The sequence below is a fragment of the Macrobrachium nipponense genome, chromosome 23 (genome assembly GCF_015104395.2).
Source record: "Macrobrachium nipponense isolate FS-2020 chromosome 23, ASM1510439v2, whole genome shotgun sequence".
In the NCBI taxonomy this organism is placed as follows: Eukaryota; Metazoa; Arthropoda; class Malacostraca; order Decapoda; family Palaemonidae; genus Macrobrachium; species Macrobrachium nipponense.
Genome location: NC_061090.1, coordinates 57063994 through 57087937, shown reverse-complemented (window position 1 = coordinate 57087937; position 23944 = coordinate 57063994). Strand labels below are relative to the sequence as shown.

At 44.6% G+C, this 23944-nt stretch overlaps 1 pseudogene; it reads left to right on the top strand.

The window, feature by feature from the left end:
* Positions 1-23944, top strand: part of LOC135201092 (brefeldin A-inhibited guanine nucleotide-exchange protein 1-like) — a 157938-nt pseudogene that overhangs the window by 62326 nt on the left and 71668 nt on the right.

Genomic DNA, 23944 nt, shown 5'->3' with positions numbered 1-23944 from the left:
GAAGATGACGTGGGAGAAGCTTCAAGGAAAATTCTCCTTGCTGTACAAGAACAGCTTGCCTCATTGGTGAGTGTTAGCGAGAGATCCTCCTCGTAAGAAGGTCGTTTCGCTTCCAATCAAAAAGTCTCGTCCTCTCTCTCCTGCAAAACGCGAGGCGTCTTGCAGACGTGAAGCTTCGTCTTCCAAACATACTGAAGAGGTTTCGGTTTCTAGATCGAGATCGAGAGAACCTTATGTCAGAGACGTGACGCCAGATAGACGTGAGGCATCTTACAGGCGCGAGGCGTCATACAGAGCGTCATATAAGCGCGAGGCGCCAGCCAAGGTTTTGGCGCCAGTCAGGACGCCAGTTGAGACGAGGCGAGACGTCTTCAGGCGCGACGGCGTCATCCAGACGTCAGCAGCAGCCAAGCGAGGCGTCATCAGAGTCAGCAGTCAGCCAAGCGCGAGGGCGTCAGCCAGGACGCTCGGCGGACGAGAAGCGTCATCCAAGCGTGAGGCGTCATCCTTTTATGGGGAGAAGCCTAGGCTTTTGGCGCCAACCAAAGAAAGGAGCTTCTCTTAAAGCTCAGACTTTGAAAAGGAAGGATTATCATTCCCTTAGTCCCTCCCCCCCTATCAGGAGTTTGTCTCCCCCAGAGGAAAGACGTCCTGATTTGTCTACGGAGACTCTCTAGACCCCGAGTTGGAGGAAAAACTCGGAAGACGAGTATCATGGAAGAGAAGGACTATCTAACTACAAAGTATTGACAGCCCTGCTTCTGGAAGAATATGGAGACGATTTAACCCCTGCCGCTCCTCCTTCTCCGCGCGCTCTGTTCTCGAGCGCAAAGGCGAAGAAGTCTTCGTCTTTTCTAAGAATGAAGCCCGCCATTTCTATGAAGAGGGCTCTTCAGTCTTTAAATTCTTGGATGGATTCGAAGAAGCAGTTGGTCAGAACGGTCTTCTGCATGCCCCCAGCGAGACTCGCTGGTAAACGGGGCATTTGGTATCAGACGGGAGAGAATATGGGCATTTCTCTTCCGTCTTCGGCAGAAGCGGACTTTTCAACCTTAGTTGATGCGTCACGAAAGGCAAGGTTTGAACTCTGCCCGTGTGACTTGGGGCATTTCAGAGCTGGATCATCCCCTCAAGGGACTCTTCCATGTATTAGAAGTTTTCAACTTCTTAGATTGGTCCCTTGGGGTAATGTCCAAGAAGGCCCATGATTCAGAAGGACTCGACCCAGAAGTTCTCCTGTGTATTCTGTCTTGTATTGACAAAGCGGTACAGGATGGCTCGTTTGAGATCTCCTCTTTATTTGGAGCGGGTCTTCTTAAGAAGAGGACAGTCTTTAGTGCCTTTTTGACTAAAGCAGTCTCCCACTCTCAAAGGGCAGCACTACTGTACTCTCCATTATCGGACTTTTTGTTTCCTTCTCAGTTAGTGAAGGACATTTCTCGTTCATTAACTGAGAAGGCGACTCAAGACCTTACCCAGTCAGCAAGGAAGAAGAAACCTGCTACTGCGGCGGAAAAGAAAGGACCGAGTACATCGGTTCAGCCCTTTCGAGGTGGCCCTGCCTCCAGAGCTCCCTCAAGAAGGAAGGCTCCTGAGAAGAGAGGTAGGTCTGCCTTTCATCCCTTTAAGAAGGGAAATGAAGCTTTCTCCTCCAAGCACCAGTAGGTGCCAGGCTCCTGGGATTTGTGGAGTCCTGGGCACGTATCAACACAGACGCTTCATCAATGTCCTGTAATAAGGAAAAAGGATATCTTATCCCTTTCCTGTACAGTCCTCCCCTGACTTCAACTCCGCGGGAACTGTCAGCCAAGTACAAGGATCCTGTGCTGAGGGATACTCTTCGATTGATGGTGGATCAGATGTGGAACAAGAGAGCGATAGAACTAGTACTGGATCAAAACTCCCCGGGGTTTTACAATCGCCTTTTTTTGGTTGCGAAGGCCTCGGGAGGCTGGAGACCGGTACTAGACGTCGGCTCTCTGAACAAATTTGTTCAGAAGGAGAAGTTCTCGATGGAGACTTCTGCCTCAGTCCTTGCGGCTATGCGACAAGGAGATTGGATGGTGTCTCTGGATCTCCAGGACGCCTTCTTTCACGTCCCGATCCACCCTTCATCGAAGAAGTACCTCCGTTTCATGACGGGGGGAAGGATCTTTCAGTTCAGAGCCTTGTGTTTCGGCCTTTCCACAGCTCCTCAGGTCTTCACAAGCCTGATGAAGAATGTGGCGAGGTTTCTTCACCTCAAAGGTCTAAAAATATCTCTGTATCTGGACGACTGGCTCATCAGGGCCAGATCAGAGAGACAGTGCTTGGAGGACCTTACGTTGACACTAAACCTGATCAGATCGTTGGGATTACTCGTAAACCTCGAGAAGTCACAGCTGACCCCCAGACAGAACTTAGTCTATCTGGGGATTCAGATGGATTCTCGGGGTTTTCGAGTTTGTTCCGACACGGCATACAAACCTTCGGTCCTTTTACAATAGGAAGGTACTAGCGGCAGCTGGATAGGTCGTAAGCTTTCGAACAAGGGGTTCGGTAGTTAACTGCTTGTCCGACAGGCGCGCGCGCGCGACTGGGAGGTAAACAAATCACTTTTGCTTTCGGCCTGCTGGCGTGTAGACGTGTATCATCGCTCTCTGCCCGCTTCATCGTCGTTGCTTTCGCATGGTTGTGTTTTTCTTTTTCTATTTATCTAGTGAAACTGAATTGTAAGTACAATCATTTCATATTTATTTCCATTGAATTCAATTGTGAATTAAAGGATCTTGGTTTCTCCACGCCCTCCGATTACCCGAGTGCTGGGACTGAAGGGCGTAAGTGCGGGAATTCATTTTTCCCAGAAATGATCCTCGTATTGTGTATGCTCGGTGCCGAGGGCGGGAGAGCGCTCGCTCCGAGCTTATATTTTGGTTGGAAATGTGTAGATGAAAATCGTAAGTAAGTGCCCTTTTCATTTATATTTTTTTGACCTGTATGCTCGTTGCCGAGCGAATGCGCTCGGCACGAAAACTTATTCTGTATGGAAGGATCAGTTTCCGCTCTTACCCGGAAATTGATCCTTTCCCCTTTTTATTTGAATGAAGTGAAATCGCAAGTGCAGTTCTTTTTCATTTTCATATTTTATTGAGATTGCATTATTTACTTGGATCAATGTTTCCGCTATTTCCCGGAATTGATCCTTCCCCTTCCCCCTTTTTATTTTGTATGAAGTGAAATCGCAAGCGCAGTGTTCTTTTTCATTTTCATATATTTTGATTGCATCAATTCATTATGGATCAAGGTTTCCGTTCATAATTGGGAATGGATCCTTTACCCTTGTGCTCGGTACCGAGGGCGCAAATGCGCTCGATCCGAGCCCTATTCATTGTGAAGTGAATCGTAATGCAAGATTCTTTTTATTTTTTTTTTATTCCTTTTATTAGTGATGCATCAATATTATTTGGTTCAAGTTCCGCTCAGTCAGGGAATTGATCCTTATGCCCTTGCATTCGGGCCGAGGGCACGATTGCTCTCGGGCTCTTATTATTATTGTTGGGTACATGGGTGCTGTGCGGGGGTGGGGAACGAGAATCCCCCCCCCCCCACCACCACTCAGCTCCACAGATGGCCCTTCCCCTTCGGGGGGGGAGGTTATCTGGGTTCTTCTCCTCGCCCGATCCGTCGAGCGCGGGGGAGGGCGCTCGGTGCCCGATATACAATTGTATTCGGGGTCTTCCACTCGTTCGGTGTGGGGCTCACCCCCCCCGCGCGAGGGGACTTCCCCCCCCACTAATCACTACTACTGTTATTTCCGCAGGTGCTACTGCCACGAGGGTGGACCTTGGTGAGGTATGGGCGTCCTTCCATTTGCAGGGCGTGCTAGTGTCCAGGGGCTGCGGTTCTATGTCTGGGCCTACTGCGGTCACCCATGGAGTGGTGACCACGCTCCATGGTGACGACGTCCCTCCTCACCTTGGTGTAACTCGCCTCACGTGGTAACAGTCTTGCCTCAGGCCGCTTGTTGAAGTGCCGTTCGCCGTACCGAGAGGGGGGCATGCCGCCGCCGCTCGTGGTTGCCGCGCTGCCGCGAGCCACACTTCCGCTTGCCCTATAGCGGATTGCCCCGGACCTGCCGCCGGTACCAGGATGTTGCTGGCTGCTGCTCCACTTCCTGTGTTTCCGGTGCTGCCTGCCGTACCTGCCGATTCTGGGCTGACTGTCCATGCAGTTGCTGCGCTGGCTGTCCCTGCTGTTGCTGCGCTGGCTGTCCCTGCCGTTGCTTCGCGCTGGCTGTCCCTACCGATGCTGTGCTGGCTGTGCCTGCTGTTCCTGAGATGCCCATACCTGCTGACGTCGTCCCTGTCGTGGTGGTACTACCCCAGACTTTGGTCTGTCTGTACAGGTGCGTCCGGGCCCTGTGGCTTTGGCTACAGCAGCCCCGGCTCCGCCCTGGATAGCAGATCTTACGTCTGTCCTGAGGAAGCTGACGAAGAAGAGGAGGAAGTGTCGTCGTCGTCGTCGTCATCTTCATCGTCGTCGCTGCCGCCTCTTCCCCTTCGACTTCTAAGGCTTCACAGCCGAGGAAGAAGAAGGTTGCCTCCTCCCTCCTAAGAAGTTCTCCCTCGGGAGCTTCTCGGGACCCGTCTCACCTCGGTGGGACGGGAGGGTCCTTCCGCTGGTCCTCCTGCTCCTTCGGAGCGGGGCCCGTCTCTTCTTCCGCAAGGAAGAAGACTACGGGGACCAGAGGGGTACCGGCTAACACCGGTACTTCCTCGCCTGGTGTCAGTGGTTCTGCCACTGCATCAGGGTCCGTCTCGGCCTCTCGTTCGCGGGAGAATACCGAGGTGTACGGTCCGCCTACCAGCGACCGTGCAGCTAGGAACCAGACCTCTGAGCCCGCTCAGCGTCAGGTTCACGGCACGGGGGGGGCGGAAGACTGGTGACAGCCGCTCACGCGACTCTCACTAGACCAGCTCTCGCTCTCGCGGCGACCAGCGCTACCCTTGGACGTGACGGTTCCGACGCCGGCCACGGGCTGAGGCTGGGAAGAGGTTCCTCCCGTTCGCCGGTGCCAGCCACGGCTGGAACCAGCGACGTGACGTGCCGTGAGGACAAGCACCCGGTTCTCACTGTGGACAGTGGAGCCTGCAGGTCGCCTGACCGTCGCTCTCACAGAGAGCGATCGGGTACGGCAACCAGCACCAGCTCTTCTGACACTCGAGATCGGGGCCGCTGTGCTCAGTCCAGCCGTTCTCCACAGCGAGACGGTTCGACCAGGCCTGCAGCTCGATCGCCACCGAGGCGGGTTTTGACGATCCAGGCCTGCAGCCCTCCAAGTCCTGCTGGGGTTCTGCCAGCGAAGGCGAGGAGGGAGCGTCAGGTCTGCCCCTCCCGTACCTTCAACCTCCTCGGGTTACACCGGGAGGAGCGAGGTATTGAGGAGTGATCGTGAGGGGTGCGCCCCTCATGATCCCACCACGACGCCCTACGTGCCAGGCACGGTTCTTGGGACCGGCCAGGACGTATGCGCAAGTGGATGGAGAAGACCGAGAGGGCTGTCGCTGTTCCCCCTTCTTAGGAGGAAGGTTCTCGGAATATGCTCTTGTTCGAAGGGCTTAACGGTCCTACTCTGCAAGATGCTGTGACTTCCGAGATCCAGAGGAACTTTGCCGAGGTTATGGCGCTGATTCGTCAGCACAACGACCTCGGGGAAGGATCGCCGCTCCCCAACCAGCAGAGCCACGTCTCGGCTCGAGTCTTTTGGGGCCACGAGAGGGAACCCAAATCGACGGTGGGTCTGCCGCGATCGGAGCTTGCCGACTTGTGTTGAACCAGGTAGCCTCTCGTCTCCGGACAAGAAGGCTCTCTCAGTTCTGGCGGTCGAACAAGCTACTTCACCTCCTCTACTGCGACAGAGGCGTTTCTACGTGTCTTCGGACACCGTAATTTGAATACCCCTTCGGTCCTCCTGAGAGGTTTCGACCTCGACGAGGACTGGAATGAGTCGGAGGACGGTATCGGCTCTCTCCTGTCAGGTGTCGATCAGCCCCACCCAGACGACGTTCACAGTGGCGGCAGACCCTTACCTACAGTATGAGTTCGTAACCCTCCGCGGGAAAACGTTTTCTCCTGACGATACGTTTTCCCAGGCTCTGAGAGGCCATCGCCGTAAGGCGATGGCTGCTACCTTTTTCTTCTCCAACTTGCTAGTTCCGCTGGAAGGCGAGCCAGTATCCAATTCCTCCCCCATTCCCTCTCTCCTTACGGCTACGAGGGAAAGGGGAGGGATCCTACAGAGATTTCTCTGTAAGATCCCACGTTAGGGGCTGCGCTACCGGGGTGGGGACCTTCGCGTCCTACCTGACGTAAGCCCCGGTCGTTGAGGAGGGATCCTGCCCCTTTCTCGATTTCTACGGGAATCGAGAGGACCACCAGCCGATATCGTTTGATGAATTCGGTGGGGGGTTTCGCAGTGTGCTTAGAATTCTACGGAATTTCTAGCGCACTCAGAGTGTTCGAGTTTTTTACGATTCCAAACACTTAGGCGAGACCACGGTCCAAAGTGAGCGAGAATCCCCGATAATTGTTACACGATAATCGGGAACCTCGCTTATGCTCGAATTCCTGTAATTTCTAGCATTTGGAAGAAGACTGCTGCTGAAAGAAGAGTATCTCACAGTAGGCGATTAACCTGGAATAGAGAAGAACGGACGGGAACTTCCAGTTTGGCTTGAACTATCGTCTTCGGTATTCTGTTCACCATTGAAGCTTTCCTTTGGGAAAGACTTCTCCTTCACTCTCTTGACTAGAGAACGAAGGCGGTCGATCTCCAATACCTTATTCTCATTCCTCGAGAGGAAAAGAATTTAGGGTGGAGGTCGTGGTACAGAACCTACAAATATACTACGTATATTACCCTCGCGACATGATTCTTTTAACAGTTGAATTGTCCGGGGGGTAGGCGCATACCGTAGTTAACTCTACGGTTTGTGACCGAGACGAATTGTATCTTATTGAACTGCAACTCGGGGTTGCCTGCAACCTCCCAGCAGTTATTCCAGTTTCGATTTTAGATACTTGGTATTGTCATGACAACACCAAATCAGCTTTTGTATTTACCGAAATCCGTTTCGTTTAAATATAATTGCTCGAGCGTATTCTTTATGCTCGATGGTTCTAGCCGAACACATTCCTTCGTGGTAATAATGGATTACGCCTGGCAAACTCCAGGATTGACGAGTCACCGAGAGCTACTGCGTATTGAACTGCCTGATAGCAGCTCAGTATCAGCTAGGTCCCGGAGATGCACGGTCGGTTACGTCTCTCTCTCCCCTGGTTTGATTGACTACCGAACCGTATCTCTGCCCAACAATCATGGACTTAGGTCTCTGATTAACGGGGATTCTCGCAATAATGAAGGACCATCTACTGCTGTGACGCTCGATTTCATCGCCTTCGACATTGCGAGAATTTACCGCACGGTAACAGAAGTCTGTACTAGTCTTCCGCTGCATCGCACCGCGATAATGCGAATGATTTTTGCAGACATCTGAGTTTGTCTTCAAAATATCTCGTATTCGTAGGTGTGCAATTATTCATTGCTCGCCCCGAATTAAAACAGATGTGTCAGAAGTACATCGGCTACTCTCCGACCTGACAGCTCTACTTCCAAATGTTCAGCCCATGAGAAGAAGCAGTTCTTCAGGCAGTATTTCCCTGTCTCTTCATTACTGAAAAGCGCTCGCTTTTATTGCAACTACGATCCTCACCGGACAGCAATGAATAGCGGTTAGCGTTCTCAGTCTTTGTAGCACAGGTTCAGAATCTTGAGAATCCTTCTCTCGGTTCAGCTGTGAAGACGTAGGTTGCTTTTTTCTGTACACCTTCGTCTTCAACGACACATAGTGTTGTTTCTCCTTAGCTGAGAATCAACTATACTATGAGATATCTATTGCCAATCAGGGACCTCGGTCTCTAGAAGCGGCAATTGACTTTCGCCTGTTGGGCACATGCCTTAAGAGAATCATCACCTCGCCTTCTGGCATCGGTGACGAACAAATTATTTGTTTAGGTCTCTTGGCATAACCCTTTTAAGGCGAAGGTCACGTGACTTGCTCGGGTGCTTGGACAACTTGCCTCCTACCGAACGCAGTCAGTCGGCAGCTGTCAGAGCGCCCAAGTCAGTTACGAACTTCGCTGTGGACTTAGTTCGGTTGTTCCATAACAGTCTTTTCTTCGTCCTAACGGCTTGTCACAGTACCCATACCATCGACACCCACCATTGAGTGTCGGTGTCTATCCACTACCGAGAAGAACTTCACTGCATGGGGGGGATAGGAGAATGTGAGACACTTCGCTGCAGACGGATAGACCAGTATGGGTACAGGACATCACCGAAGTCGAGAAGAGGGATAGGTCATACGACCATTCCCTTCTTTCCTCTGAGGTAATTGCATGACTTTTCCTGCGAAGTCAAGCATCCAGGGGATGGGGATTCGTGACGCTCGATTTCGTACCGACTTCGTAGCGAAGACTCAGAACCCTTCGGTTCCTGACGATCGGTTAGAGTCCTTCACAATCCCCTCCCTAATGGACTTCACCGCCTTCGATGCGAAGGAGATGCTGCTTTGTCCTGTGAAAGCACGACCGCGGCTTTCTGAAGAAACTCGACATCCTAGGCTGAGTGTTGAAGACTCTTCGTCAGCACCAAGATGACCTAGAAGTACACTCCCTCGAGTTACACAAGAACTTCTCCGTGGCGCAGGTACTGAAGGCAGGGGGTCTGGTACAACCAGACCACTGGCACCTCCTTCTACCTTTTGGATATTGCCCACAGGTCCTTGGATCGTTTTCCTTGGGACCCGTGGTGGCTGCTCAACACGTTGTGTAGCTAACCCAGACCCTAGCATGCTGAACAGCATCGAGTCCTGGTGTGACTGTAAGAATAGATAAGTGAATGAGAAAGTGACGGGCTTCTCTTCCTATCTTTTTCTCACCCCCTCTACCTGTGGGTAGGAGGGATACGGTCATCACCTTGCTGGATAAGGACAAGATGCCGGTGAGCTACTCGACAGAGCCCCATCCTATCCCTTTCACTAGGGATGGGAGCGAATATCCACCACTTCCTCCTACAAGGGGGGGGAAGTGGATGCCAACAAGAGACAAACCATAACTTTATGTTGCCTCTTGCAAATAGGAACTTGTTCTTGTTTGCTGGTACGAAGAGATACGCTTGCCTCTCTCTTAGTACTTGGTCCAGAGGTCTGACCATTGATCCTGCGGTGCACACCCCGATCAATCGGACAGAGGCTTGGATCCCTCCCTCGCTCTTACGACCAGGGAGGCATTCCAAGGTGGGCGAACATTAGTCTGTTCACAAAAGACTCAGATTCCTCCCACCAAGAAGTGAGTCTTCCTATTGTAAAAGGACCGAAGGTTTGTATGCCGTGTCGGAACAAATGACAATTTGTCCAAATTGCATTTTTCCTAACTATACAAACCTGAGTCCTTTTACACATAGTCCCACCTCATGCCACCCCCCACTCTGCAGTTTTTGCTTGGGCCAAAAGCAAAAGTGATTTGTTTACCTCCCAGTCGCGCGCGCGCGCCTGTCGGACAAGCAGTTAACTACCGAACCCTTGTTCGAAAGCTTACGACCTATCCAGCTGCCGCTAGTACCTTCCTATTGTAAAGGACCTCAGGTTTGTATAGTTAGGAAAAATGCAATTTTGGACAAATTGTCATATTTCCTTCACAAGAGAGAATCGCAAAAGGTTTGCAGAAAGTCTCTCTCTTCTTAGGGAAGGAACAGACTTCGGCGAGGGAATGGCTGAGCCTTCTAGGGACCCTTTCCTCGCTCGAACAGTTCTTCCCACTAGGAAGACTTCATTTACGTCCACTTCAATTCTTCCTCAAGAGGTCTTGGAGTTGGAAGACCGGACATCTTTCAGACGCCTTTCACATTCCAGTGGAGATGAGACCTCACTTGGAATGGTGGTTGCCCCCTCTGAAGGAGAACAAAGGAATCTCCCTGAAAATCCAGAACCCAAACCTAGTTGTTGTACTCCGACGCGTCGGGAGAAAGGTTGGGGAGCAACATTAGGCTCGAGGAAGTGCAGGCATCCTGGGAAGCAGCACAGGTGTCTTGGCACATAAACTGCAAAGAGCTCTTCGCCGTACACACCCTGGCTCTGAAGAGTCTATAGAACCTCTTGATTCAAACAAAGTAGTTCAAGTAAATGTGGACAACACCACAGCACTTGCCTACATTCGGAAACAAGGACGGGACTCACTCCTTGTTCCTCTACGAACTTGCAAGAGATCTTCTGCTTTGGACGTCTCAGAGGAACATCTCCCTGCTTACAAGGTTCGTTCAGGGAGAAAGGAATGTGAGGGCGGACAGGCTCAGCAGGAGGAACCAGTCCTTCACACAGAGTGGACCCTACACAAAGATGTGTGTCGAGATCTCTGGTCTCTTTGGGGGACTCCTCATGTGGATCTCTTCGCCACGTTCCTCTCCAAAAGGCTGGCAGTCTTTTGCTCGGTCGTGGAAGACCCCAGAGCTCTGATAGTCGACGCCTTCCTACTAGACTGGTCTCACGTAGACGTCTACGCTTTTCCTCCGTTCAAAATCCTGGGACTAGTGCTGAAAAAATTTGTGGCTTCAAAGGGAACGAGGATGACATTGATAGCCCCCTTTTGGCCGGCACAAGACTGGTTCACGGAGGTGGGTGGAGTGGATGGTAGATTTTCCCAGATCCCTCCCAGAAGGATGGATCTTCTCAAACAGCCACACTTCCAGAGGTATCATCAAAACCTCCCCGCTCTCGCTCTGACTGCCTTTAATACACTATCGAAAGACTCGTCAGAGCGAGAGGGTTTTCTCGTAAAGTTGCAAGCGCGATCGCGAGAGCCCGCAGAACCTCCACTAGACAAGTATATCAGTCCAAGTGGGAGGTTTTTAGAAGGTGGTGCAGAACTAAGAAGTTGTCCTCCTCCACTACCTCTGTAGCGGAAATTGCGGATTTCCTTCTATTCCTGAGAGAAGAATCTCTTCTAGCTGTATCCACAATAAAGGGATACAGAAGTATGCTTTTGGCAGTCTTCAGGAATAGAGGATTAGATCTGGCAGATAACAAGGATCTCCACGATCTCATAAGATCCTTTGAGACTACGAAGTCTAAGGAACCGGTCCCTCCTAACTGGAACTTAGACGTGGTACTCAAGTTCCTGTCATCCGAAAGGTTCGAACCTCCTCATCTGGCGTCGTTTCGAGACATCACTAGGAAATGCCTATTCCTATTATCTTTAGCTACGGCAAAGAGAATTAGTGAATACATGCTCTGGAGGATAAAGTAGGATTCAAGGGAGACTCAGCTATTTGCTCGTTTAAAACCCTGTTTTTTAGCTAAAACGAGAATCCCACGAATCCCTGGCCTAAGTCCTTCGAGGTTAAAGGCTTATCGAGTCTCGTAGGCAGAGAAGCAGAAAGGTCTCTATGTCCTGTAAGAGCTCTAAAATTCTACCTTCAGAGAAAACACCAGATGGGAGGCCTCTAGGGCAAGGTCTTTGGTGCGCGTAAAAGCCCCACACAAGACTGATGTCCAAGAATGCTCTTGCATTTCTTTCTGAGAAACGTCATTACAGAAGCGCCATAAGATCGTCCTAGACGAAGAGTTCCGACTGTTGAGAGTGAAAGCTCATGAAGTGAGAGCAGTAGCGACGTCTCTCTCGTTTCAAAAGAATATGTCACTTAAAAACATCATAGATACGACATTTTGGAGATGCAACTCAGTATTTGCATCTCATTACTTGAGAGACGATTGTGTGACATATGAGAAATGTTTTTCTCTGGGTCCTTTCGTGTCGGTGGATACGATCCTGGGTATGGGAGCCAACACCAAATCCTTAAGTATATACTTACATTCTTTGTAGATATGTTCTAGAGTCTCTTCTAACAAAAGGACTTGGTGCCGCACAGGCGGCCAGTCACTGTTGTTCAGTAAGAAACTCTTTGTGATATCTTATTAGATGAGTATAAATTTTTTTTTTTGAAATTTATGTATGTGTGCGTATTGTGTTTTTTGAGTTATGGTTGTTGTGAAGAGTTCGGGGGATAACTCGGAACAATCTTTATTTCTAACATGTGGTTAGGATCAGGTGTATTGTCATATAAGTGGATCAGCACCCATTGACAAAGTCCTTTCAGGCTCTGCCGAGTAAGCGGATAAGACCCCATCGGCAGACCCACAAGAACTCTTGGCCATAGATCATATATCTCGCTAAAAGTTTCTTGAGGTGATGCAGACTACTGGGCAAACACCCACGAAGTCTACCACCTATCAGGTAGGAAACCAAGGTTTTATTTATACCTACAACATATGTTGTTTACCTGTCTATTCCAGAATTAGCTGTCTCTTACCCTCCACCAAAGGGTGCCAATCAGCTAAGTATATATCTGACAGGTAAGTTGATTGTATGAAAATGATATTGTTATGATACAATAAATTTTCATACATACTTACCTGGCAGATATATACGATTATGGCCCACCCAGCCTCCCCGCAGGAGACAGGTGGAAGAGAGAAAATATGATAGAAAACGGGAATGGTTCCGAGTCCTGCCAGCCCAGGGCAGGCCGGTAGATCACCTGACCTACCTGTAGCGTGTGCCGCGAAATTCGAATTTCTGTCGGGGACGACGGAGTTCGATAGCTAAGTATATATCTGCCAGGTAAGTATGTATGAAACTTTATTGTATCATAACAATATCATTTTTTTTTTTTTTTCAAAATTTCAACTTCTTCACCACTTTCAATATTCTGTTTTTTAGTATCACTTGGTTCTTCCTTTTTGCTTACTACTACTCCTAGTAAAGGCCTCTTAAAAAATATCTATCCAAGGAAGATTGCTTCTGCCTACTTTTGGCAATGTTCCTGAAATGACTCGGGCAAATGTCATCGAACTGTGCAGCATACGACCTGTGTAACCCATTTTCCGGGGTGTCCCTCTGTTTTCTACAAAAAATGATTGCACCTTATGAAAAGCAGCTAGAGCATCCTTAATTTCTGCCGTTGTCATAGAGTTGTCGTCGTCCTCCTCGCCGCTGCTAGAGAACTCCTCATGAACAACGTTATGTTGCATGGCCTCCAACTCCTTCAGGTCATCCATCGTAAGCTCCTCTTGGTTCTCCTCGAGGAGGTCATTGATGTCGTCCTCGTCGGTGACCAGCCCCATGGACTTGCCGAGTGCAACGATCTCGTCAAGATCTGGTTGTGAAACAGTTTCAGGATCGTCAACTGTTCCTGAATCTGCAGCACCAGCTTCGCCCACGTCGAATCCATCGAAGTTTCGGGCGGATACGGCATCAGGCCAGAGTTTCCTCCACGAGGAATTCAAGGTTCACCTCGAAACCTCCTGCCAAGCTTGGTCGATGAGTCGGATGCACATGACGATGTCGAAATGCTCCTTCCAAAATTCACGTAAGGTGAGGTTTGTGGTGTCGGTGATGTCCAAACATCTTTTAAAAAGATGCTTCGTATACAGCTTCTTGAAGTTCGATATCACTTGCTGGTCCATGGGCTGGAGGAGAGGGGTTGTGTTAGGCGGAAGATAAAGAACCTTGATGAAGGAATACTCCACTAGGATATCTTCCTCGAGGCCAGGAGGGTGGGCAGGGGCATTGTCCAACACTAGCAGACATTTCAGAGGGAGGAGGCGCTTCTCCTCCAAGAATTTCTCACTGTCGGGCTGAAACACAGATTTACCCACTCGGTGAACAAAAGCCTCGTTACCCAGGCTTTCGCATTAGCCCTCCACATCACTGGAAGCTTCTCCTTAAGCATTTTGTGGGCCTTGAAGGCTCGACGAGTCTCGGAATGATAGAGAAGTAGGGGCTTTACCTTGCAATCCCCACTGGCGTTGGAACAAAGTGCAAGCATAAGCCTGTCTTTCATAGGCTTATGCCCGGGTAGCTTCTTCTCTTCCTGTGTGATGTACATCCGACGAGGCATTTTTTTCCAAAAAAGGCCAGTCTCATCACAGTTGAAAACTTGCTGAGAACTGTAGCCTTCGTTGATCATCATCTCGTCAAATGTCTTTTTAAAAGCTTTGGCCGCTTTCGTGTCTGAGCTGCTGCTGCTGCTGCTGCCGCCGCCCCCGCCGCCGCCTTGCCGCCGCCTCCCGCCCCCCCCCATGCCGCACCACCAAATGGATGCCAGTCTGTTTACGGAATTTCTTGAACCACCCATGCGAAGCCTTGAAGTCTGAGGTTGGCGTTGATGTCCCTTCTCCTCTGTCGTCTTCGGCTTGGGCAATCAAATCGCCGAAAATAGCGCTGGCCTTTTGGCAGATTGCCATCTTCGTTATCATATTGCCAGTGATTTCTTTGTCTTTTATCCAGACAAGAAGAAGCCTTTTCATTTCATCGTGCACGTGGGTCCTCTTGCTGGACAACGCCCTTGGAAGGTGTAGCTGCTTTGATGACATCCTTCTGCTTAAGGATGGTTTGATAATCTCCATCTTCGTCTCCAAAGCAAAGAGAGCATCCTCTTCTTTCCGTGAATTTCAAGTTTCTTGGGACCCATGACTACGTATATACTACGTAATTATGTTATGTAGTACGTATACGTATGTAGTAAAGTTCTCACACAACACGATAAAGTATACTACAACGAAATCACTTACAAATTTATGTTAATAAACGAAATTGCTAGAACGAACGAATACCTCGTGTGTACGATACCGATGATGCCGTGAAGTGACCGAAGAAGCACGCCGCTACGTAGATGCATCATGGGAGGGATGCTGACCAATAGGAGAGAAGGATCTCATGGCAGTGACTAGCATCAGGAACCAATGGGAGAGCGGGTGGATGGTGGCGAGTCAACTCATTTGGCGGCGCGCGAGTTTCAAAATTGTTATTGGTGGTCCAGGCGAATCTTGGACTTTACAGCAACAACCTTTCATATCTTGAGCAATTTTTGTATGTAGAGCTGTAAAATTTTTCGTATTTGCTTTCGTATCTCGAGTTTTTCGTAAGTTGAGCCTTTCGTATCTCGAGGTACCACTGTATAGGGAAAAGTATATTTGGGGGAGGTTGTAGGGACAAATATGCTCTGTGTATTAGATGTAAAGAAGGTGTCTGGATGGGGTAAGAACAAGTAAATGCTGTGTATCAGAATTACCATAATCAGGCTTGCAACATATAAATGGAGTGAGGGGCTGTGGGAGTTTTGAAGCATGGTATGTATAGGAAGATCAATTGTGGAGGAAAGGGAGGAACAGCTCCATGTTGAGGATGAAAAGGCATTGGAAGAGGTACCAGAATATAAGTTACCTTTGGGGTGTAATGGACTGGAAAATATTACATACTTTGGATGAGTTAGTATGAAGTGGTTAAATAATGCCATAGTGTTTTACTAGATTTTTGGTAAATAATGATTTACTCAGTATGGAAAATGAGGAAAAATTTGTGATGCTTACATTAAGCATTTGCAAAAAAAATTCCATATTCAAATATTTATCTTAATTCTACTAATGATATGTCACATTTTATTTTCCAGGAAAGTATAAACACCATGACAGAAGGTGACACTGCCATGGCTGCTAAACTTTCACATACCTTGCAAAAAGATGCATTTCTTGTGTTCCGTTCATTGTGCAAACTCTCCATGAAGCCTCTGCCTGAGTCTCCGGATCCAAAGTGAGTACAGTATGCCATTTGGCCGTTTGTAGGCTGTTGAAAGGAATGCAGTCTCATGTGTAAGACATTTTAAAATACCAACAGCTTTGAAATATTTTGTTTACAGTTAAGATTATATCATGTTTAAAACCTCCCATGCTTGTTTTGTAGATTCTATATGATTTATAATCTTACTTAAACATAAGGATAAAAACCAGTGCTGTACACTTAAATTCTGTCAGTCAGTAATTCATTTAGATCAATGTTATGCTGTATTCTTGCTTGATGTGAAGGTTTTTTAACTTTAAATGCTTTAAATCAGAGCTGCTGTGTATTCTTGCTGGATGTGACTTTATTGACATTTTAAAACTCTGACTACTTAATATGAATCAGTCAATCAATCAAGGTTTAGTGACCTTCTAAAACCATGGCTTCTCAATAGGTAGGTTCAGGGAAGTTACTCCTTTGTCAGAGAAAGTGAGATTGAATGTCTGAAGCTTAAGGATGTTTGCTAAGACTTTGGTCTAGACTCCAATTTAGTATCACAGGCTTTTTACTTTAATGGAACGTGTTCATCAAATTGTGTTCAAGTTCGTGTGTACAATTGTTTTTTTAAGGAATAGTTCAGGGGTTGGTTAGGTAATTTTTTGAAATTTTGAAAGTTATTTAAGTATTATAGTAAACAATGTTGAATTGATTACTGAAAATTTTCATTATTTTCTTTGGTTTTATAACAGGAAATAAGTTCAGTATGTTAGAGACTGTAATTTGGTTCAACATAAGTTTTCTCTCATGCCAAATTCTTAAAAGAGCAGGGGAATGTATATGGAATCAATGTTTGACTACAAAGGTACAAATTTTCAATTTGACTGTGTGCAAGATGTACTGATGACTATCTAAACATCCCTAAAGAGGTGTTCACTTGGGTCATTTCTTTCTTTTCTCAGGTCTCATGAACTCAGATCAAAGATCTTGTCCCTAGAGATGCTGCTATCTATTGTACAGAATGCCGGTCAGGTCTTTCGATCGAACGACACTTTCATTACTGCCATCAAGCAGTATTTGTGTGTAGCCCTCAGTAAAAATGGAGTTTCTCCCATTCCTGAGGTATTTCATTTATCACTGGCAATTTTTGTTGCTCTGTTGTCTAACTTCAAGGCTCATCTCAAAATGCAGATAGAGGTAAGTGTTACTTGATGTTTTGGAAAGTAGAAAGTTATTTTGTAGTACTTTATATGTCTAAAATAAAGTAAAACTAGTTTTGTAAGAGGTCGTGAATGTTATTGGTGTTATATTTTGGAAGCATTTTACTAGTTAAAATTGAATTTTGTAAGATATTGAAGGTATGTTGGAAGCTCAATATTAAGTGCAGTGTGGATTATGACATAATTAGAGTAGGAAAGGAAGTGATATGGAAAGTTTAAAAGTATGAGAATTTTCTTAAGTTCAGTAAAAAGTTGCAGCAAATAGAATAACATTGGAATGAGGATGTGTATTTAAGAAATTTAATAGTTAATTACAAGTCCAGTGATGTGCGAATTACTACAAACATTTTACTTCATTCTTCCGTGAGGTGAAGATAGATTTTGAATCTGTAACTGCTAATACAGTGTGATAATTTAGGTGTTTCCCATTGTGAAGGGAGAGGAAGAAAGAAATAAAATAAGTAAAGTTTTTAGCTATTGTATTTTGTTTCAAGAGTAAATGCCAAAAGAAGAATGACTAAAATATTTTTGCTTTCAGGTGTTCTTCAAGGAAATTTTCCTCAACATTCTGGAAGCAGGCAGTTCCAGTTTCCAGCATAAGTGGATGGTCATTCAAGCTCTCACTCGTATTTGTGCAGATGCTCAGTCAGTTGTTGATATCTATGTCAATTATGATTGTGACCTCAATGCTGCTAATGTCTTCGAAAGGTGAGATGAATTAATTTCTTATTGTTGAACACGGCAGGTAGCGGACATCCATTTAATCTAACAAATAGAAAAATTCCCCTTGAACTAAAAGCATTCGATTGTAGTTGTACAGCCTTATTTATGTGAGTGCAGGAATTCAGTAAATTTATATACGTATATATGGACTAAAGTTACTAACTTCTCGTTTATTCATTGCTTATTGTGATAGGTATTATGATAATATTGTTTTACTCAGTTTATTCGTTGCTTATTGTAATAGGCATTGTGATAATCTTGTTTTGCAGATTGGTGAATGACCTCAGTAAGATTGCTCAAGGGGGCCAGCCTGGAGAGTATGGGTCAACGCCTATTCAAGAGCGCAGCATGAGAATAAAGGGTCTCGAGTGCCTTGTTTCTACACTGAAGTGTATGGTTGAATGGTCCAAAGACCTTTATGTCAATCCCATTACACTCTCAAACTTAAGTGAGTATTTTATTTCATAAGAACTAAAGTTGTGTTGTTAAAGTGCCAGGTCCTGTAAGCTTAGTAATTGTGGTTTTATTTGTGTAGAAGAAAGTTTTGGTTCAGATTACTGCCAGTAAAATGCAGGCACAGGTGGAGGAACTAGAATTTCCTAAAATTCCATAATTGAAATATTGTTTTTACAGTGTAACTTCTGAAGACCCCAACTTAAGAGATTTCTCTAGATATCAGCTTTATCAGTATACTATGTTGGCTTTTGGTAGGCTATCTTTGTTAAATAAATCACTAAAAATTAATATTTTGCATACAGTACAGTTTTCTGTAGGCTATAAATTTTATAAAATCACTAGCATCTGTGGGATATCTGGAAAATGTTCAAGAGTAGGCTGTGAAATGTGTTCTTTGTTACTCAACAGATTTTTTAATTATTAGATGTTCAGACCCCTTAGGGTCTCTTCTACTTGCAGGTTTGAATTGTCGTCATAGCCCGACAGTTTTACATGTAAACATATTTACAGGCCAAGAAAAGAAAAAGGAGAGTGATGATGTTGAAGTCAACAGCACCTCAGAAGGGAGTCGAACACCTTTAGCGAGGCATGGCTCTCATAACTCAATAAATTCCCTTCAGTCTTCATCCACAAATACTACCAGCTCAACTGTTGGCATTGACAACCCAGAGCAATTCCAGACACTTAAACACCAAAAGGAGATTTGGGAGCAAGGAATAGAAATGTGAGCTACAGTCATAAGGATTTTTATTAATGTTCACCTTGTTTTACTCTACCCTTTAAATGTCTGACCCTGATGCTGTGAATGTTAAATAGAAACTTAAGCAGTGGTGTTGGTGCAATATCTTACTTGTCTGAAGTCATTGCTGATTAGTGTACATTATGTAGTTATTTTATCCATAGGTTTAATGTTTCTGTTGGGATAATTGCAGGTTCAATCGCAAACCAAGACGTGGCATTGCATTTTTACAAGCTCAAGGCTTGCTTGGAACTTCTCCTGATGATATAGCAAAGTTCTTCCATGATGATGACAGACTAGATAAAATGCAAGTTGGCGACTTCTTGGGTGATGCAGATCCTGTAAATAAAGAGGTATGCCCATTTTAACCTCTCTCTCTCTCTCTCTCTCTCTCTCTTCTCTCTCTCTCTCTCTCTCTCTACTCTCTCTCTCTCTCTCTCTCTCTCTCTCTCATGTTAAGGCTTTTGGCATACAAAACACCATACAGCCCAGGACTGTCTTTGCTCTGTAAAATTATCATGTGTGTTTGAAATTCGTTGCCTTTGGTGTAGACTATTTATTATTTGACCTCTTACGTTACCATCGACCAGAAACATTGGCATTACTCGGCACATTTGCTTTATTAGAGGGGCTTGTATGCCAAATATAAAATGGCTGGCTCATCTAGTCCAAAAGATTTGATAAAATTTAAATTCGTATTTAAGCTTTAACAGCTAAGCATTCCTGTGTTCTAACAGTAAGTGGAGTGTGCATGCCAAAAATGAAGTACTGTTACGCACCGAGATCCGCTCAGGATTCAACACCAACAGTTGAAACTTGGGATACGAATATAGAAAGAAACTCAAGCAGAACAGTTTATTTACAAGCTTACTAACAAAGATAAATACAGAATGGTTTCCCCTATTTACATAACAAAAAAAAATCTTACAATATGTAAACTGGGGAAACAGTGCGGTAATGAAATACTTGCTGGCCAGTTTTGCAGCTGTCGAAATCAGTGCTTGAAGCGAAGGCTTCTTAAAAGGGGACAGTAGAAACTTCAGACGGCTTCTTGACTTCGTACTGCAGAAAGAAATGTCTGTCTTGATACTCGAAGGGCGGGTTACTCCTCAAACCACTCGTAGGACTTTTCTTCTCTGAATGGTTGCTCAACATCGGGATCTCTCTCTCCTTTCTCCGACTACAGACGACTTTACTTGTTTTCGTTCACTCTCTCCCTTGTGCGTCCTCTTCCTCTCTTATCCTTCGTCTCTTCCTTATTCTCTTATCTCTGAGGATCTCTCTGATGATCTGATCTCTCAACTTCCTCAGTCATATATATATACGGCAATCTGGGGTGGGGCTAAAAGGGGCGGAGCTTAACCAACGAACGTCATCGTCTCCCGACAAGAACTGTTTAGAAGGATCCAGATGAAAATGTCACATCATAATACGCAACGTTTCTAGCGACGGGCTGCGTGTTGGAGTTCCATATCACACCTGAGTAATCTCAAACAATCATGAGAACAGACGCCTCCAACACGTGCGCGAATGCCTCCTTGCTGCAGATCTACTCGAAGAAGATGCATTTTCCTTTCCTTTAATATATAATTCTTCGGTATAGAGCGATTACCATGGCAAGTACATATCTCATTTGGTTCAGAATTATGGCCAAGGTTTTCACTCGTATCTCACTATTGACATCTTAAATTGTAGTACTTGACTTTGTCTCTTCTGACTCGTCTCCGCCACATAAAATATAGAGTCCTCCTTACCCATTGGTGATATGTTTATTTACAGTTTGAGGTCTTCATCTTAAAAGATATTAAAATATTGGTGCTTTTAAACGACTTAATCCAAACATGATGTTATACAGGGAGCATGTTGAGAGACAAACATTCAGGTCTGTTTTCAGAGGCCCTTACCAATAAATTGTGAGCATGTAAATATATTGGAGTTTGCAGTCATGTTCTTCTGATACCATGAGCTTTACATAGTTGTTCAGAGGAGTAAAATTGCAATGTTGTGTGACATTACATTATCCTGCGTGACATTCAATTTATGACAAAAAATGCCTAATATTTGGTGTTGAAAGGAAACCAAAGAATCAAGCAACTCAAGAGGTATGTTGAGTGTTACTCCAAAGTGTTGCTCAATTATGTAAAGGATGATGTTACTTAGTTTGGAGGGCAAAGATGTTAAATTTACAATATGACATTGCAGTCCATTTCTAGTAAAGCATTTAAGAAATTTTATGAATTATAGCAGTACTACATGGTTTTGCTACTTGTAAATAATTATTTGTAATTATAGTAAAATAGTTACCTAGTCCATAATGATTTGGAGTGACTATGAATACTGTTTTCCAACTTTCAGTTTCGATATGTAATCCACAGATCCATAAAAGTAGAAAATAAAAATTAAGTTATTATCTCCTAGGAACCATCTGTTAACTTCCCTAATTATCTCTGTTGTTGTAGCTAATTATCTCTGTTATTGTATGAAAGCTCATGTGATCAGTGCATTTTTCAGCACAGGTTTTAATACTTCTTTTCATGTAAATGTTCTAATTGCAACTTATTTTATAGAGAAAGTACCATGGAAAATTAAGGTGAAGCATCTACATAAGAAAATTTTGTCTGCAGATTATGTGTGCGTATGTTGATCAGATGGATTATCATGGTCGTGAGTTTGTTCCTGCTTTACGTATGTTTCTGGAAGGCTTCAGATTACCAGGGGAAGCACAGAAAATTGATCGTTTAATGGAGAAGTTTGCGTCTCGATATTGTGAATGCAGTACCAAGTAAGTTCATGTGTTGCATATGTGGGTATTACTGTGTCCTAATTTCTGAAAGGTACTCTGAAACTGTTTATTATGCATCTGAAAGATTGGATACAACAAATTTTGATGAATTAGTCGTACTGGTTGTATTCAAGGGTACAGTTGGCTTTAGTAGTGTATGCATGTGTTATTCTCCAAATGGTTACTTTCATTGTGTATGTTATACTTTCTGCTCATGTAAACTGAAAACATGTTGAAAAATTGTTGTAGGGATTAAGAAATGGATTACTTTAAATCTTTTTTCTTTGCACATTTTCAGCCTTGGTTTGTTTGCGAGTGCAGATGCCGCTTACGTTTTAGCATATTCCGTAATTATGCTCACCACTGATTTGCATAGTATACAAGTCAAGGTGAGTGTGATACACAAGCAGCTCTAGTGTTCAATAGTAACTTAGTTTATACTGTACAGAAATTATTTTTGTTCAGGTTACTATCAAGTCGTTTGGAGACTCATGAAGTTTTTGTTAATAACGACTAAGATAGCTTTTTACTTTTGTTTCAGCATAAAATGACAAAAGAACAGTATATCAAAATGAACAGGGGAATCAATGATTCCAAGGACCTCCCTGAAGAATACCTTTCAAGCATCTATGATGAAATTGCAGGGAATGAAATCAAGATGAAGGCCACTTCTACTAAACTGGGCAAGCAAGGTAAATAATGTGAGAATAATGTATGAATCACCATAGTGTGTTTATCATATTTTTTAATATGCACTTCACTGAATTATCTTCACACTGCATTGTAAATGATGCCAAAAGTCAGCTATTTTCACCGTAATGTGTTGCATATATAACAACATATTATGACTAGTATTTTCTTGCAAATTTCCAAAGCTCTTCCCTTACTGTGTTTTGTTCTTGTTTTACTTATTGGAAATTTGTTGTTGTTTTTAATTATATATACGCTACCTAATGTCTGCAAACAAAGACATTTAAGTTACCATAGTATCTTCTGTATCATGTGAGTATTGTATGTGTCCTATATAACTGTTTTCAGGGTTTGTTTTCTTTGTTTATTTCTTTTAAAATAATAATGAGGACTTTTGTTCTGTAATTTTTGCTTTATGCAATTACAGCTATTTTAAGTTGTAACTGGAAATCCAAAAGTTTTTGAGCTGCTTAGATTTGATTGTATCGTGAAGAAAGGATAAGAATTATGTAACCCTCATAAGTTATTTATGACAGTGTGTGTAGCATGTGTAATAAACAAGAATTTATAAAGAAAAATTGGGGTTTTCAGCTGTTTCAAATGAAAAGAAGAGGAAGTCGCTGTTTAATCTTGAAATGGAAACCATATCTGATGTTGCCAAATCATTGATGGAAGCAGCATCACACGTCGATGCCACTTTCACCCTCGCCACTCATGTTGAACATGTTCGTCCTATGTTTAAGGTAATTTGAATTTGTATTGCTTTGACTTTTTAGAGCGTCTGAACACTATCCTTGAAGAGTAACTCTCAAGTAAAATGTGAATATAAAAGCATAGTAAGTTAAAGAGCTGGGTTAGTTAGGAAAGAAGAGATGGTTGGAGGATGAAATAGTCTTGGGTTGCATGGACCCTGTCATGATCCATATGATGTCATTCACTTCAGCCATTGATGTGACTCCTAGGTATTTCCCATAATTTGGCCTCCATAAAGACTCCTTTGTCTATCCCACAATTCAACCCTTGTCGAAACTACTTGATATAATCTGCAGTTAAATCTTTGTCAAGATCCCATGGTGTATCCCTTGGTTCCTTATCTCTTAGGACCTTTGGTATTTTCGGCAATTCAGTCCTTGTCTTTACCACTTAGTACTTGGGTTTTCCCCACAATTCCACCCATGTCAAGTCCATTGGTGTTTTTGACAATCCATCCCCCATCAAGGCAACTTATTTCCTATGATTCAGCCCCCATTAAGACCTTTCAGTATTCCCCATTGTGTGCTTTGTAAGGAAAACTGTTTGCAATACACCCTTATGCAGAATCAATGCCAATAAAGCTAGAATAGGTGTATCACAAGAAAACAGTTTTACAGAATCTACCTTTACACATTAAAATAAAAATTTAAGAAATTCAAATTAGAAGTGTATTAACTTTATTTTGTTTGGTCTTTCACCATTTTATTTGTTATAGGATTTATTATCCATAATGATAGTACTCAGAAATTTAGGTAGACAAGTAGGCTTAATTATTTGTTTTATATTTTTTAGGAGAATTTTTAGGTGTTAGATATTAGGTTGGTTGAAATCCTAGCCAAATGGGAAGTCACTTGCCAGTTCTAAAGCATGTGTTTATGAAAATTATTCTCAAGTTTATGTAGGTATAATTTCTGTACATTAACCATTTTGGTG